The sequence below is a fragment of the Lissotriton helveticus genome, chromosome 4_1 (assembly GCF_964261635.1).
Source record: "Lissotriton helveticus chromosome 4_1, aLisHel1.1, whole genome shotgun sequence".
Taxonomy (NCBI): domain Eukaryota; kingdom Metazoa; phylum Chordata; class Amphibia; order Caudata; family Salamandridae; genus Lissotriton; species Lissotriton helveticus.
Genome location: NC_136063.1, coordinates 438,185,588 through 438,200,454, shown reverse-complemented (window position 1 = coordinate 438,200,454; position 14,867 = coordinate 438,185,588).

The following is a 14,867-nucleotide window of genomic DNA, read 5'->3' as shown; positions in this document are numbered from 1 at the left end:
CCCAGATCTTTTGACTGGGGTGAATGTGTGACATTGATCCACATTCTGTCCATCATTGTTGTGTTTGCAGTTACCGCTCTAAGTGTACTGGGGATGCTCAGACGTGAGTCCCAGACACTCCACACCACTGGAATCAAGCTAGCCGGGCTGATGAGAGGTGTTACCTCGAAACCGGGCCGGTCCTCGGATGCTTGTTTCCGTTCTGGGAAGGACATGGCTTTTGTAGTTCGGACTGGACTGTTCCCATGGGGCAACAGGGTCAGCGCTGATTTGCATATCGCCATTGTCTAACCCAGGGTGGTGTGGAGTGGAAAAACGATGGATTTGGGCCCAAATCTTTTGACTGGGGTGAATGTGTGACATTGATCCACATTCTGTCCATCATTGTTGTGTTTGCAGTTACCGCTCTAAGTGTACTGGGGATGCTCAGACGTGAGTCCCAGACACTCCACACCACTGGAATCAAGCTAGCCGGGCTGATGAGAGGTGTTACCTCGAAACCGGGCCGGTCCTCGGATGCTTGTTTCCGTTCTGGGAAGGACATGGCTTTTGTAGTTCGGACTGGACTGTTCCCATGGGGCAACAGGGTCAGCGCTGATTTGCATATCGCCATTGTCTAACCCAGGGTGGTGTGGAGTGGAAAAACGATGGATTTGGGCCCAGATCTTTTGACTGGGGTGAATGTGTGACATTGATCCACATTCTGTCCATCATTGTTGTGTTTGCAGTTACCGCTCTAAGTGTACTGGGGATGCTCAGACGTGAGTCCCAGACACTCCACACCACTGGAATCAAGCTAGCCGGGCTGATGAGAGGTGTTACCTCGAAACCGGGCCGGTCCTCGGATGCTTGTTTCCGTTCTGGGAAGGACATGGCTTTTGTAGTTCGGACTGGACTGTTCCCATGGGGCAACAGGGTCAGCGCTGATTTGCATATCGCCATTGTCTAACCCAGGGTGGTGTGGAGTGGAAAAACGATGGATTTGGGCCCAGATCTTTTGACTGGGGTGAATGTGTGACATTGATCCACATTCTGTCCATCATTGTTGTGTTTGCAGTTACCGCTCTAAGTGTACTGGGGATGCTCAGACGTGAGTCCCAGACACTCCACACCACAGGAATCAAGCTAGCCGGGCTGATGAGAGGTGTTACCTCGAAACCGGGCCGGTCCTCGGATGCTTGTTTCCGTTCTGGGAAGGACATGGCTTTTGTAGTTCGGACTGGACTGTTCCCATGGGGCAACAGGGTCAGCGCTGATTTGCATATCGCCATTGTCTAACCCAGGGTGGTGTGGAGTGGAAAAACGATGGATTTGGGCCCAGATCTTTTGACTGGGGTGAATGTGTGACATTGATCCACATTCTGTCCATCATTGTTGTGTTTGCAGTTACCGCTCTAAGTGTACTGGGGATGCTCAGACGTGAGTCCCAGACACTCCACACCACTGGAATCAAGCTAGCCGGGCTGATGAGAGGTGTTTCCTCGAAACCGGGCCGGTCCTCGGATGCTTGTTTCCGTTCTGGGAAGGACATGGCTTTTGTAGTTCGGACTGGACTGTTCCCATGGGGCAACAGGGTCAGCGCTGATTTGCATATCGCCATTGTCTAACCCAGGGTGGTGTGGAGTGGAAAAACGATGGATTTGGGCCCAGATCTTTTGACTGGGGTGAATGTGTGACATTGATCCACATTCTGTCCATCATTGTTGTGTTTGCAGTTATTGATCCCGGGGATCGCAGTTATGTTTTTATGGATCATCTTTCAGTTTTGATATGTTTTGGCGAACAACAATTAGGCATATGTTTTTTTTTACCTACGAAGCACACACATTACACCCCAAATCATCACACGGAATATTGTTAGATGTTTTGCATTCTCAAGAGTATCTGAGTGCTCATAAAAGGAAATAAAAATGTGTGCATTAAAGTTCCCAAGGATTATAAAGTTGAGACTGGAGTAATCTTGTAAAATAACGAGAAATTCTGCCAAGATTTCACAAATGATGGCTTGTTCTTAAGACCTTCAGGTATATAAACATTAATGTTTGATACTATATTTGATAGTTTGGTAGAATTTTCCATTTGAAAAGCAAATGCATACTGGATCGGGGTGTAATTTTGTTAAAGCTTGCTAACGAATAGACCTATTAATCAGTGTGAACAACAGTCTGCTGCCTTGGCAATTTTAATGGGATTGATCCATCCAGTGCAAAAGGGATAACAGTCTGATTCTACCTTTTCCTCACGAGCCCCTGTCTCCTGAAGGCAGTTTCAGTTTCAAAGTGCTTTATTCGAGTGTTACTCATAAAAGCAAGACGTACAAACATATAATAATAAAAAGCAATTAAATTTACAAAGTCAATTAGGACAAAGCACATATACAATATAAGCATTTAAAAAATGTAACACCTACCAGTGTTAAACAATTATTAAAATTCTGACAATCATATATACAGGTGCAAAAAGAACATTTCCGTCAAAAAAGCCAGAGGAATAGCAGTCATGATGGTATTGTGAGAATCCTCTAACATCCATAACATTAAAAGTTCTGACCGATGATACATTAAATAATCCTTGGCATAAAATAGACAAAGATCTAGCAGTCTCTGATCAACAATTACAGAGAGTAAACAGTAGATTAGCAATCTCTGAGCTATTATTAAACAGATACAGAGAATAGACATTTGTCTAGCAGTCCGTAGGCAATTTGGTAGAGGGTGATTTAGTTTGCCAACAGTCTCTGCCTTAAGACCCAAGCCCACCCCAAATATTTTGCAATGGCAATATTAATCCATTCTTCGGTAGTGGATTTTGCAATACGCAATGCCACCATACTACTTTTTGTGCCTAGGTTCCTACACATAGGAGCCAACCAAACACGCCTTGGAACAGAATATGCTGGGCAACAAAACAAAAAGTGACCTAGAGTTTCGTTTCCTACCCCACAGACTGGGCAAATGGCCATGCCCCCCGATTCCCATTTGGATGTTAATTTGCGAAGAGGGAGCGATCCTGCCCTCAGTTGGAATAACAATTTTCTGTCCATGGGGATTGTGATGTAGTCCCAATACTTTTCATAATTGGGATACAACTTAATTTCTAAGTAACTAGTAGTCAAGGTCCCATTGTTGGTACTAAGCATGCTCCTATTGGCAACATGTTCCCCAAAAATATTTTTTAGGGCGATCTTAGTGGGGAATAAAGCCCCAGCAGGATCAGTCCATAGAGCATTTAGTCCTAGATTAAACAATGCAGTTTTCAATGTTTTAAACCATCTAATTTTGTGGTAATGGTCAGATTTAATAACATCAATAAACCCGTCTGCGTAGTGAGAGAGCTCTGGCGTAGTCCAAAGTCTACGCCAGAATAAAATCGGACGTAATTTAGCCTTTTCCGAGATTTCTCTCCTTCCTAATTCATAGCGCAGGGGCAAGAGTGGACTGCTCTGCGGGACACCTGTTAGCAACCTAAAGAATGTATTTTCTGATATTTGGAGCTCTTGGAGGTTTTCATTCCCCCAAAGCTCCGCCCCATACAAGGCAGACCCAATAGCTTTTGCCTCGTATATTATCAAAGGCGGTTTGGTGGGTTTTGTCAATGATTTCTTATACTCCTTGATGATAATACCAGCTAGCTGCTTGTGCCTCAGTGTAGCAGTATTTAGATGTTGTTGCCACTTGTTGTCATTGGAGATAAGAATCCCCAAATAAGTAAAAGATTTTACTAATTCCAGAGTACGACCACTCATGGAAATATTTGATTTAAAATTTCTATGTGGATTAAAAGCCATGAGTTTTGTCTTGGACGCATTCACTTCCAAACCATGATCGACACAAAACTCGTCAAATATTGCCAATGCCTTTTGCAGACCACTCGGTGTTTTTGATAAAACCAGAGTATCATCGCCGAACATTAAAATAGGGACTTTCACGCCTGCCAAAGAAGGGGCATCCACAGCCCGAGTTTGCATGCGGGCAACTACACCATTGATAAAAAGGGTAAACAATGTAGGGGCCATTGCACAACCCTGTCGAACCCCGCGCTCTACGGGAAATTCGGCAGTGTCATTCCCGTACCCACCCCAACGTATCTTGGCATAGGTGCCCTCATGCAAACGCATAATTAAGGTCAACAGGTCCCCAGGGACACCTAGTGTCTCTAGCACTTCCCACAGTTTAGCCCTAGGTACCAGGTCGAAGGCAGCCCGCAGGTCAACAAATGCTGCATACAGGCTGCCTCCGCCTAGCACCACGGTCTTCCACTGTATCAGTTGAAAACGGAAGACTTGATCCACAGTGCTGGTTGCCCTGCGAAATCCGGCCTGGAACGGGGATAGGATGTTATTATCCTCAATCCAATCTAGCAACCTGTTGACAATTACTCGCCCCACAACCTTCTGAATAGTGTCAATTAAACTAATGGGGCGATAGTTACCAGGCTGGGCTCGGTCTCCCTTCTTGAATATAGGAATAATAACAGCACCCCGCCAAGTTACTGGGATGTCTGCACCTCTGCTGATAAAATTTATTAACAGGTAAATGTATTTGCACCATTTGTTGATGTCATGCAAGAAAACATCTGCCGGAACCCCGTCAATTCCAGGAGCCCGCCCACTTCGCACAGTTTTGAGAGCACTAATAATTTCACTCTGGGTGAACATGTCCTCCTCTACTGGTTGCGCGGGCATACATCTTCTATCTACTGCCCGTTCTCTACAAGCGTACTGATCACCAAAAAACTTAACCCAAGCATCCTGAGGGACATTATTAGAGGTAGCCTCTTCTAATCGGTCTTGTCCCCATTTGACTATATGCCAAAATAGCCTAGAATCTTTATGGTCACTCGCATTTTTTAAATTATTCCAATGTGCCTCGTCCCAATCCTTTTTCGCTTTTGCTATGCACTGCTTGTATTGCTTCCTGGCTAATCTGATAACCTCTAGATTTTTATTTTTAATTGCTCCACCCAAAGATGTTCTTGCCACCCTACATTCATGATTGTACCATCTTGCTGCTCTATAGGTGCAAATGCGCCTTTTGTTTGCCGGTTTCAAAAAATGGCATTTAATTTCCTTGAAAAGAGCTTCATGGACATTGCTAACATTGTTTTTATTCAGGGGGAGCGCAACCGCGCCCTCGAGGGCCATGATAGCCTTATCAGTTGCCATACTTATTTTTTCCAGGACCAGCTGATCAGTTTTAACAGCAGTCCACCTGAGCCTGCGTAAATCATTAGTTGGCACAATCAGTGGGGGTAAAGGATCAGCAAAAATACTAGGTGCAATAGCATCAGACAGGCACAGTTTGTGACGAACACATAAGGGATTATGGTCGCTCTCTGGCCTTTCCTTGACCTCCATATCAATTATATATGGCCATAAGAGCATGCTACAAATAACATAATCAATGCGACTCTTGGATCTGCCATTATTAAAAGTCATCGCTGGCACTCTGTCAGACTTAGTACGACCATTCAGGGCCCTTAACCCGTGTTCAAGGCACATAGCATTTAGGCCGAGAACATCCTCAGTCCAACGAGTTATTGGGATTGATACTATATTTGATAGTTTGGTAGAATTTTCCATTTGAAAAGCAAATGCATACTGGATCGGGGTGTAATTTTGTTAAAGCTTGCCAACGAATAGACCTATTAATCAGTGTGAACAACAGTCTGCTGCCTTGGCAATTTTAATGGGATTGATCCATCCAGTGCAAAAGGGATAACAGTCTGATTCTACCTTTTCCTCACGAGCCCCTGTCTCCTGAAGGCATATCATATGATGTTATGCTTGTGTTGGCCCTTTAGAATTGCTTTATAGTTTTTGTCAATTGTAATGTGTACGAGAGACAGGAGGTATGTGCCCAAGTTTTACCATTTCCCCTTAATTAAAACACCTGTGTACCATGACAAGGTTTCAGCTCGGTCTTACTCGAAAACTTCATAAGTAATTAAAAAATAATGTTATTTTGTCTTGTTCTTTTTTTAAACCCTAACACTTAAAGTTTCAAATTGACATGAGTTTCAAATTATGTGAGGTGTCATTTGTGTTAATTTGGTAGAATGTTGCTCTCCCATCTTTTCATTAGGAAAAGCACAATGCAATTTGATTTCTGGTTCTCCTTGATTGCTATAACCTGGGGTTAGATCTATTTCCGTTGAAAAAAATATTCCATGCTATCTCTGAATAAGATGCAAATGGATCATGAATTATTAGCATCTATGACTTGACATCTTTTTTTCATTATTTATATTCTGAAATGTAACATTACTATGGGCCAGATGTACCACCTACATTTGCGACTCACAAGTTGGGATGCATAACATTGTCTCAGACACTGTTTACAATTCCTAATGGCGTTGCAAATTGCATGCCTCATGAATATTAATGAGGTAGACGCAGTTTGCGACCCCATTAGAAATGGCTAGCTCTCCCAGGGATGGTGGTCTGCTGGGGTCAGCAGACCACCATATCTGGGACTACTATTATATATTTTTTAAATACAGACGTTTTCCTTAAAGGAAAACGGGATGCATTTAAAAAAGAAAACTGCAACTTTTCATTTTCATTTTTTTGAGGGCAGGGAGTTGTCCCTGATACCACTGCCTGCTCTTAAAAATATTTTCTTGCAGACTCACAAAATGGAAGAGGTCCCCTGGGGACCCCTTCCAATTTGCGAGTAGTTTACCACCAACTTGAAGTAGGTGGTAAACTGCGAGTGTTGCGGCCGCAAATGCGGTCACAAAACAATTGTACATGCCATGGTGATTCGCTAATAGGAAGGGACCCCCCGCTTCCTAATAGCGGGAGTCGCAAATGCAATTTTGCGAGTCAGTGACTCGCAAAAAAGTATTTGTATATGCCAAAAACCCCTTTTTTACAGTCGCAAACGGGAGGATCTTCTGTTTGCGGTCGCAAAAAAAGGGGCATACATCTGGCACTAGATCTCTTAACTGCGAAATATGTTCAGCTGGGAGGTCGAAAAAAATATCTACTTCAAATGTTCTACTTAGGCATCAATGCGATTTTGGAAGCATGTCAATAAAGATCAAGGAACAGATCAAGCTGCCTCTCAACTTCTTCTCCCAGTGATTGATCGTTTTCTTCTTGTGTCTCAAGTCATTTATTCATCAGATTAAAATGGTTGTTGATTGTTAGATTTATGCATTTAATAAGTTCTCTCAATTCCATGACTAGCAGGTGTGGAGTTAAACCTTCTAAAGATATCGTTCTGCAACTTGTTTTACAGATCCCGAGCTGAACGCTATTGTAAATAAAAACATGTTCAGTAAGCTTTATATAATTTTGATTGCTCCATAAGAATGAAGAAAGGAAGGGGGAAGTCGAATGTGGCAGCTTATATGAAAACGTTGCAAAGAGTCCATCCACTAGCTACCTCTAAAGACCGAGGGGGCGCTGGGAACTCAACTGGCTGTTTCGTTTCAGGGCCCGCACAGTAAAATATTTGTTGTGCTTTCCGCTGGGCTTCCTTGGTGTGAGTCCCTGACCCTCTGATGGGAGACCTGGCAGTCTATGCATCATTCTGCACTTTTTAGCACATTTTACACCAGATATACGAAGCACTTTTTACTCTCTCTCTTTAAAAGGCATAATATCAGGGATTTTAGGACAGCTTTCAGCTTTTTGCCACAGCTGATAGGCAATGAGACGAGTTTACATGTAGGCTCTTTCTTGAGATTGGCTGCCTGGGCCCGTAGCATAACGTACCCCAAATATGTTAGCATTAACGCATGGAATGTGTTGTGTTAATTTGTATTTTATCATGTATTTTATATGTTTTAACATGTGTGTATTGTTTTTCTTTTATGGATACTACTATGTGTTATGTTATGTTATGTTAGGGACACTTTTTTAGCGCACGACTCACCCTGAGGCATCTTGGCGCTTACTTAGTGTTAAAGGTAGCAGAAGTCAAGGAGAGGACTATGTTAATTAGAAGAGAAATGCTTTTAATTGTTTCCTGAAGATATTATAGGAAGGACATTCTCGCAAGGGAAGGGTAATAGAGTTCCAGTAACGTGGGGCAAGGAAAGAAAAAGCCATACCTCCGGTATGACTAAGAGGTATCCTAGGAACTCTTAGGAGGGCCAGGGAGTTGGATCTGAGCATCCGATCAGAAGTATGTTTGATAAGCTTTTTGTGCAAGTATTCGGGGCCTTTCCCTCTAAGCGAGTTGTAGGTTAGGCAGCATATCTTAAAATTTGATCGCTTTCTAATCGGGAGCCAATGGAGCTCTCTCAGCAGGGGGCCTGATGGAGAGCCAGCCAGGCGATTCAGGATCATTCTGCTGCCGTATTTTGGATAACCTGAAGTTTGGCAAGCTGCGTTGGTCCAACTTCGGCCAGAAGAGCATTTCCATAGTCGAGGCGACTGGTCACCATGGCCTGGACCAGGATTCTACGATGTTTAATCGGCAAGTAGGGCAGAATCTTACGCAGAAGGCGAAGACTATAATAGCATGAGCTGGATACGGCAGTAATCTGATCTTTCATTGTTAAAGAGTGGTCCAAAATTATTCCCAGGCTCTTCATTGACTGTTTTGGAATGGGAGGCAGTCCAAGCTGGGGTGGCCACCAGTCATCTGTCCAGATCCTTGATGCTTTCCCCATCAACATTACCTCAGTCTTACTTGGGTTCAACTGGAGGCAGTTCTCAGACATCCAGTTTGAGATAGTGAGCATGCCCGCCGAGAAACGTGCTTTCTCAGATTCTATATTATAACCAATTGTAAACATAAGCTGGGTGTTGTCCACGTATGAAATTATTTCGAACCCAAAATGCTCCACAATTTTTGCCAGGGGGGCCATATAGACATTAAATAATGTTGGGCTTTGAGAAGAATGGTCCCAACATTACCGTTTGATGTCTATCGGTCAGGAAATTCTGTAGCCATTTTAGGGCCATGCCCCGGATGCCACAGGTATGGTCTCTCCACAAGCTTTAGATGTGAGATAGTATCGAAAGCTGCGGAGAGATCCAGGAGGGTCAGGGCGACAGATCCTCCGGCATCCACTACCTGCCTCATGGAGTCAGTTACTGCTAGAATAGCAGTCTCAGTGCTGAAACCAGGACAAAATCCAGATTGCGAGGAGTCCAGGTGATTATTAATCTCCAGGTATGAATTTAGTTGCCTGTTAATGGCTGTTTCCAATTTCTTTCCTAGTAAGGGGAGTAACGAAATGGGGTGATAATTACCGAGTATCAAGGGGTCCGCTGTTGGCTTTTTCAGTATTGGGCGGACATAAGCTTCTTTCCATGGGATGGGAATTAGGCCTGTTTAGATTGAGCAATTGAACAGTTTTTGGATCTCTGGAGCACATACAGGGGCTAGCCGAGCTATAATTCTGGCAGGACAAAGATCCGTAGGTGAGCCAGATTTAGCAGAGAGTAGTAGGTTGGTAGCCTCTTCAAGTGTGATCAGTTCGAACTGCTCAAGGGTGCTAACCGTCGATAAGTCCTGATCTACTGGGCTTCTAGGGGAGTCGGAGTTCAGGGACCTCGGATTAGCAAATTTGGCGTAAACCTGTTCAATGTTATCATGAAAGTATACCGCTAATGAGTCACATAGTTCTTGTGATTCCAGCGGGGCTTGTCTACAAGCTTTGGGGGAATGCGAAGTCCTTCACTATGGTGAACAGGGCTATAGAGGAGTTACTAGCTTGGTCAATTTGTTTCATGATAAAGGTTTGCCTAGCTGATTTAATATTCTGATGGTATTTAGACAGGGCTGATTTATAAGTCTGTCTGTCTAGAGTATTTTTGCTAGTTCTCCAATGTCTCTCCAAAGTCTTGCACTTGGATTTTTCAATTTTGAGCTCCGAAGTGCACCAGGGGGCTGATTGCCGCTGTTGTGCCGGACAAAATATTTTGGGAGGGACTATAGAGTTAAAAGCGGTCACTAGGGCGGAATTAAAGCATGCCAGGAGTCTAGATGGCTCAGGGACTGCTTGAGCGTTCTCTGCTGGGAATGGACAAAATACCTCTTTAAAGAATTCAAGGGATAGGTTATTCCAGATTCTATGTAGCTCCGTAATTCGACTCGATTTTCCTATTGAGGGCTCACTGACCTGGGTTTGGATGGAAAACAAAACCATGGAATGGTCAGTCCATGTTAAAGGGAAGGGGGGGGTCGCATGTCAGATGGTCAATATTAGTGAAGATCATGTCCAAGGCGTGTCCCGCCCGGTGGGTGGGACCGGCGACTCTTTGGGAAAGACCCATCAGATTAAGGCTGGTTATGAGCTTATTCACATTAGGATCAGAGATGTCTTCGCCGTGGAAGTTAAAATCCCCCAGCAAAATAAATTTGCTGGAGGCTAAGACTTGCAAGGCTATCTGTTCGGTCAGAATGTTGGAGAAGTTAGCTCTAGATCCCGGTGGGCGGTAAATCAGGGCTCCATTTCAGCTATCAGTTGGTGACCTAAAGATATTAAAAATGCCCAATTCTAGGCTATCACAGGTTAAGGTAGAAGTCCATTTGACCTTAAGGTTTTCTTTAAAAGCTCTGGCAATACCACCCCCGATTTTTCCCTCCCTGTCTAAATGAATTAATTTGTAGCTATCAGGGATGGCTAGATTAATCTGAGGGTGGTTAGTTGAATTTAACCAAGTTTCGGTGAGAAAGCAGAGCTCTAGGGAATGAGTCATAATCACGTCCTAAATTTCAAATGGGTGTTTGGCTAGCGATCTAACATTGCACAAAATGTACTTCGAGCTGGAGCTCTCTTGAACGGGTTCGTTATTAAGATGTAATGAACTGGCCATAGTGAGATATTTTTGAAAAGAACAGGACCTACATGCTACCGGCCGATCCAGCGGAGAGGGAAACTTGCTGGGGCAGCAGATGGTGGATGATAAGTTAATTTGTTCCCATAATCTGATATTTAGCAGAGCATTGGGTGAATAAGTCAGTCTGCGCGCGACCGCTGCGGGTACACTCAACAGCTGAAATTTATGCAGGGAGGGCAAAAGAACTAGCCCGCTACCTGCTGGATAGCCCCAAGATGGCGGCCACTTCAGGTTACAACCTCCAAATCAAATTCAATCGAGTTACCCCTCCTGACAGCGCCTAATCGGCTGTGTAATGGGTAAGAGAGGAATCTGGTGCAATTTTAAAAATTATAGCGGGTGCAAGTTAAAAATAGGTGTGAATGCAGGCAAAGAAGGTTCTAAGACTTCCGGCTTCCGCCTCAGGAGACAACTAAGTGCTGCGCAAGCTCTGTGTCGCTGCCTTTCTTTATGCAGGGAGGGCAAAAGAACTAGCCCGCTTCCTGCTTGATAGCCCCAAGATGGCGGTCACTTCAGGTTACAACCTCCAAATTCAATCGAGTTACCCCTCCTGACAGCGCCTAATCGGCTGGGTAATGGGTAAGAGAGGAATCTATTGCAATTTTAACAATTATAGCAGGTGCAAGTTAAAAATAGGCGCGAGTGCAGGTAAAGAACGTTCTAATACTCCCGGCTTCCGCCTCAGGAGACAACTAAGTGCTGCGCAAACGCTGTGTCGCTGCCTTTATGCAGGGAGGGCAAAAGAACTAGACCGCTACCTGCTTGATAGCCCCAAGATGGCGGCCACTTCAGGGTACAACCTTCAAATTCAATCGAGTTACCCCTCCTGACAGCGCCTAATGGGCTGTGTAATGGGTAAGAGAGGAATCAGGTGCAATTTTAAAAATTGTAGCGGGTGCAAGTTAAAAATAGGTGCGAGTGCAGGTAAAGAAAGTTCTAAGACTCCCGGCTTCCGCCTCAAGAGACAACTAAGTGTGTCCGAATAACAAATATGTGTGTCCGAATAAAGTTATAATGACTGACAATAAGTACGTTATAAACAATAGAATCAATCAAGCTATTTCTACCACCTGGGTTTTGTTCACTGGTAGTAGCAGGTTCATTCATTTCTTATTCTCTGTCAATGTGATAAGCACATTTCAGTCTCCCTGATCTTTTCTTTATATGTTTCTTTTTAATGCATTTCAAACGTGTTCATCATTTCACTCAGTGGTTTTGATTCTTCTGTCTCCCAATTGATGCCCTTATCCTTTTTATTGTTACTATAGTTACTGCCTTTGTTTAGGAATCTAATTGTATTGTTTTAAATTTTTCAGGACTTTCTCGGACAATGATTTTGGAAGAATTTCTAAAATCTATTAATCTTTTCACTTCTTTAAAATAAGGGAAATAGTTTTGTAGGTATTTGTCCCTTTTCTTCATTCATTTTCTGCAAACTTCTTTTTTGAATTGGCCAGAGAAGATTCTCTATTTATTTATTGTGAGGTTCTTTAAACACATTATTGATGGTATCTGCAATTTAGCTGACATTTCAAAAGATAGAATTTCTTTGTATGTTCTCATATATGCTATTGAATGCTTCAGCCCCTAAATATTAAATTGTGGTTTTTGTTCATTTCTTTTTTCTATCTGTGTATTACCAGTTGTTGAAACAAATACTTTCTTTGGTGGTTTGATACTTTCCTCCTGGTGCACAATATTAAATTTTTCTGATGTCAAAGATGTTGGGATGTTAATTAACACTGTGCTCTTGTGAAGTTGGGAGGAGAGGTGGTCTAATGGCCAGAGCTGCTCACTTTGGAGCTTGTGAACCCGGTTCAAGTCCTGTGGTCCGTACAGCAGTCTGCGATTCTGGGCAAATCACTTAATCTACATGTGCCTTAACCCCTTCGACGCTCTCGTCATGAGGTAGCCTCCTCGCACGCTCATGACGAGCCCAGCTCGTCATTTAAAGTGCGCTGTCGCAAAATCCAGCGTACGGGGGGGAATCATGCCGCACGCATGCGGTTAAATACAGGGACTGGCCTTAGCGGGCACCAGGCGTTTTCTCGGTGGTCTGGAAAGGTGGGGGGCGTTTTTCAAGAAGTGAGGGCTGGTTTTGCAGCAGTTCTGCAATATCAGCCTCCTATAACAAAAGCTGCTTCTCACTAGCGTGACCCCCACCCCCCGCCCCTTGTGCCCCCCATGTCGGTCCAGCAGAATTCCCAGGGCTGGTTTTTGTTCCCAGTCCGACCCAGCTTAAAAAAATTAATCTGACCTCCTGTGTGTGTGTAACAAAATTTGCTGCTAAAGTAAATTACTCCGATGCCCTCCTTCCAGTCCTGTGAGACTGCGTGTCGGTCTACATGGCGGCCAGCAAGCAGGCGGTTGTGAGCTGGTGTGCCTGGGAGATGACTGAAATTTGATTTAGGAATCCGCTTGCCCCTCAAAATGAACCTTAAGATTGAAAAACTGCTCCACTTTTAGAATCCCCTCCCCTCTGGGACTGTGCTAAGGCCCGCATGTGTCCACTGACCTCCCTTTGCCAGGAACACAACATTGCTGGTCCTGGAGCGAAGCTGCTGCCCCACTCTGTCGGTAAATGGCACATACACTCATGGTTGCCAGAATGAGACACTCCATACAACCAGGGAATATAAGTGCCATGCCCGTCTCTATATTACTAGAGTTTGGTCCGAGTGTGAGTTTCCCAACTCTGAATTGGACATAAAGCTACATCATTCAGATTGTCTGACCCCTTCTCCCTCTCTCAGCACTTGGAAACAGCCTTACAGCATTGGTGGGGGCTATGCAGACCATATAAATATTTACATAGCAATCAATACAATCCATCCATCCATCCGCCCGTCCCTCCGTCCGTCCGTCCGTCCATCCATCCATCCATCCATCCATCCATCCATCCATCCATCCATCCATCCATCCATCCATCCATCCATCCATCCATCCATCCATCCATCCATCCATCCATCCATCCATCCATCCATCTATCTATCTATCTATCTATCTATCTATCTATCTATCTATCTATCTATCTATCTATCTATCTATCTATCTATCTATCTATCTATCTATCTATCTATCTATCTATCTATCTATCTATCTATCTGTCTGTCTGTCTGTCTGTCTGTCTGTCTGTCTATCTATCTATCTATCTATCTATCTATCTATCTATCTATCTATCTATCTATCTATCCATACCCTTCTGATTTTTAGCCTTTTACTCAGTCTTCTAGTCTGTTTCGAGGTCTTTCTTAGTTTTATCCACCTACCCGCCACAGCATTGACTTTCTTTTTCTCTTAATTGTGTACAAATGCTTGCTAAACAGCATCTGTAAGAAGGGATTGCTCCATCTGGAGTATAGGATTTCAAGACTGTGAAATGAACATGAATTATACTGATGCATAAAATAAACACTTTGCAAAGCACATTCTCCTTACATTCCAGGCAGCCCAAGTTCTGCTTGATTTAATGATGGATAAGACCATAATAATGTCCCAGAGGAGGCACACGCTCCGGCTTGCTAGGCTACAGCTACTACCATTTCAAAAAACGCATTTTCTGTTTGGTTAACAAATCAATATTTATTTTTCCAGTGGAATTACAGAATTCCATGAAAAGTAGATTATGTCTGCAGCAGCTCGGTTTCCCCTGCGGAAGGATATAATGCATAAAATGCCAAAGTTCCGATAGATATTTAAATTTGCTATTTTGTTTACAAATTACTATTTATTTTATTTTTCTTGCTGAATTATAGAGCCTGGTGAAAGCAGATTATGCCTATAATGCATAAAGTCCAATAATTCCGACAGATATCTTTTTTTAAAAGTTAATCTGCTGCTGGTGGTTCTCCTCGTTATTGGTCTGTTCGCACTTAGCCTTAACTATAAATTCACAAGCTAGCTGTGCTCAGTTCCCAGCAGCGAAGTTTAGCATAATCTGGGCAGCTAATTTTTCCAAAGCATTTCATGTATGTTAAGTGCATGGAATGCGGACACAGTCTGTCCTGGGTTTGGTTTCAGCTCAAATGTCAGAGTCTATCTGAGGCACATTTCCTTTGGGTCA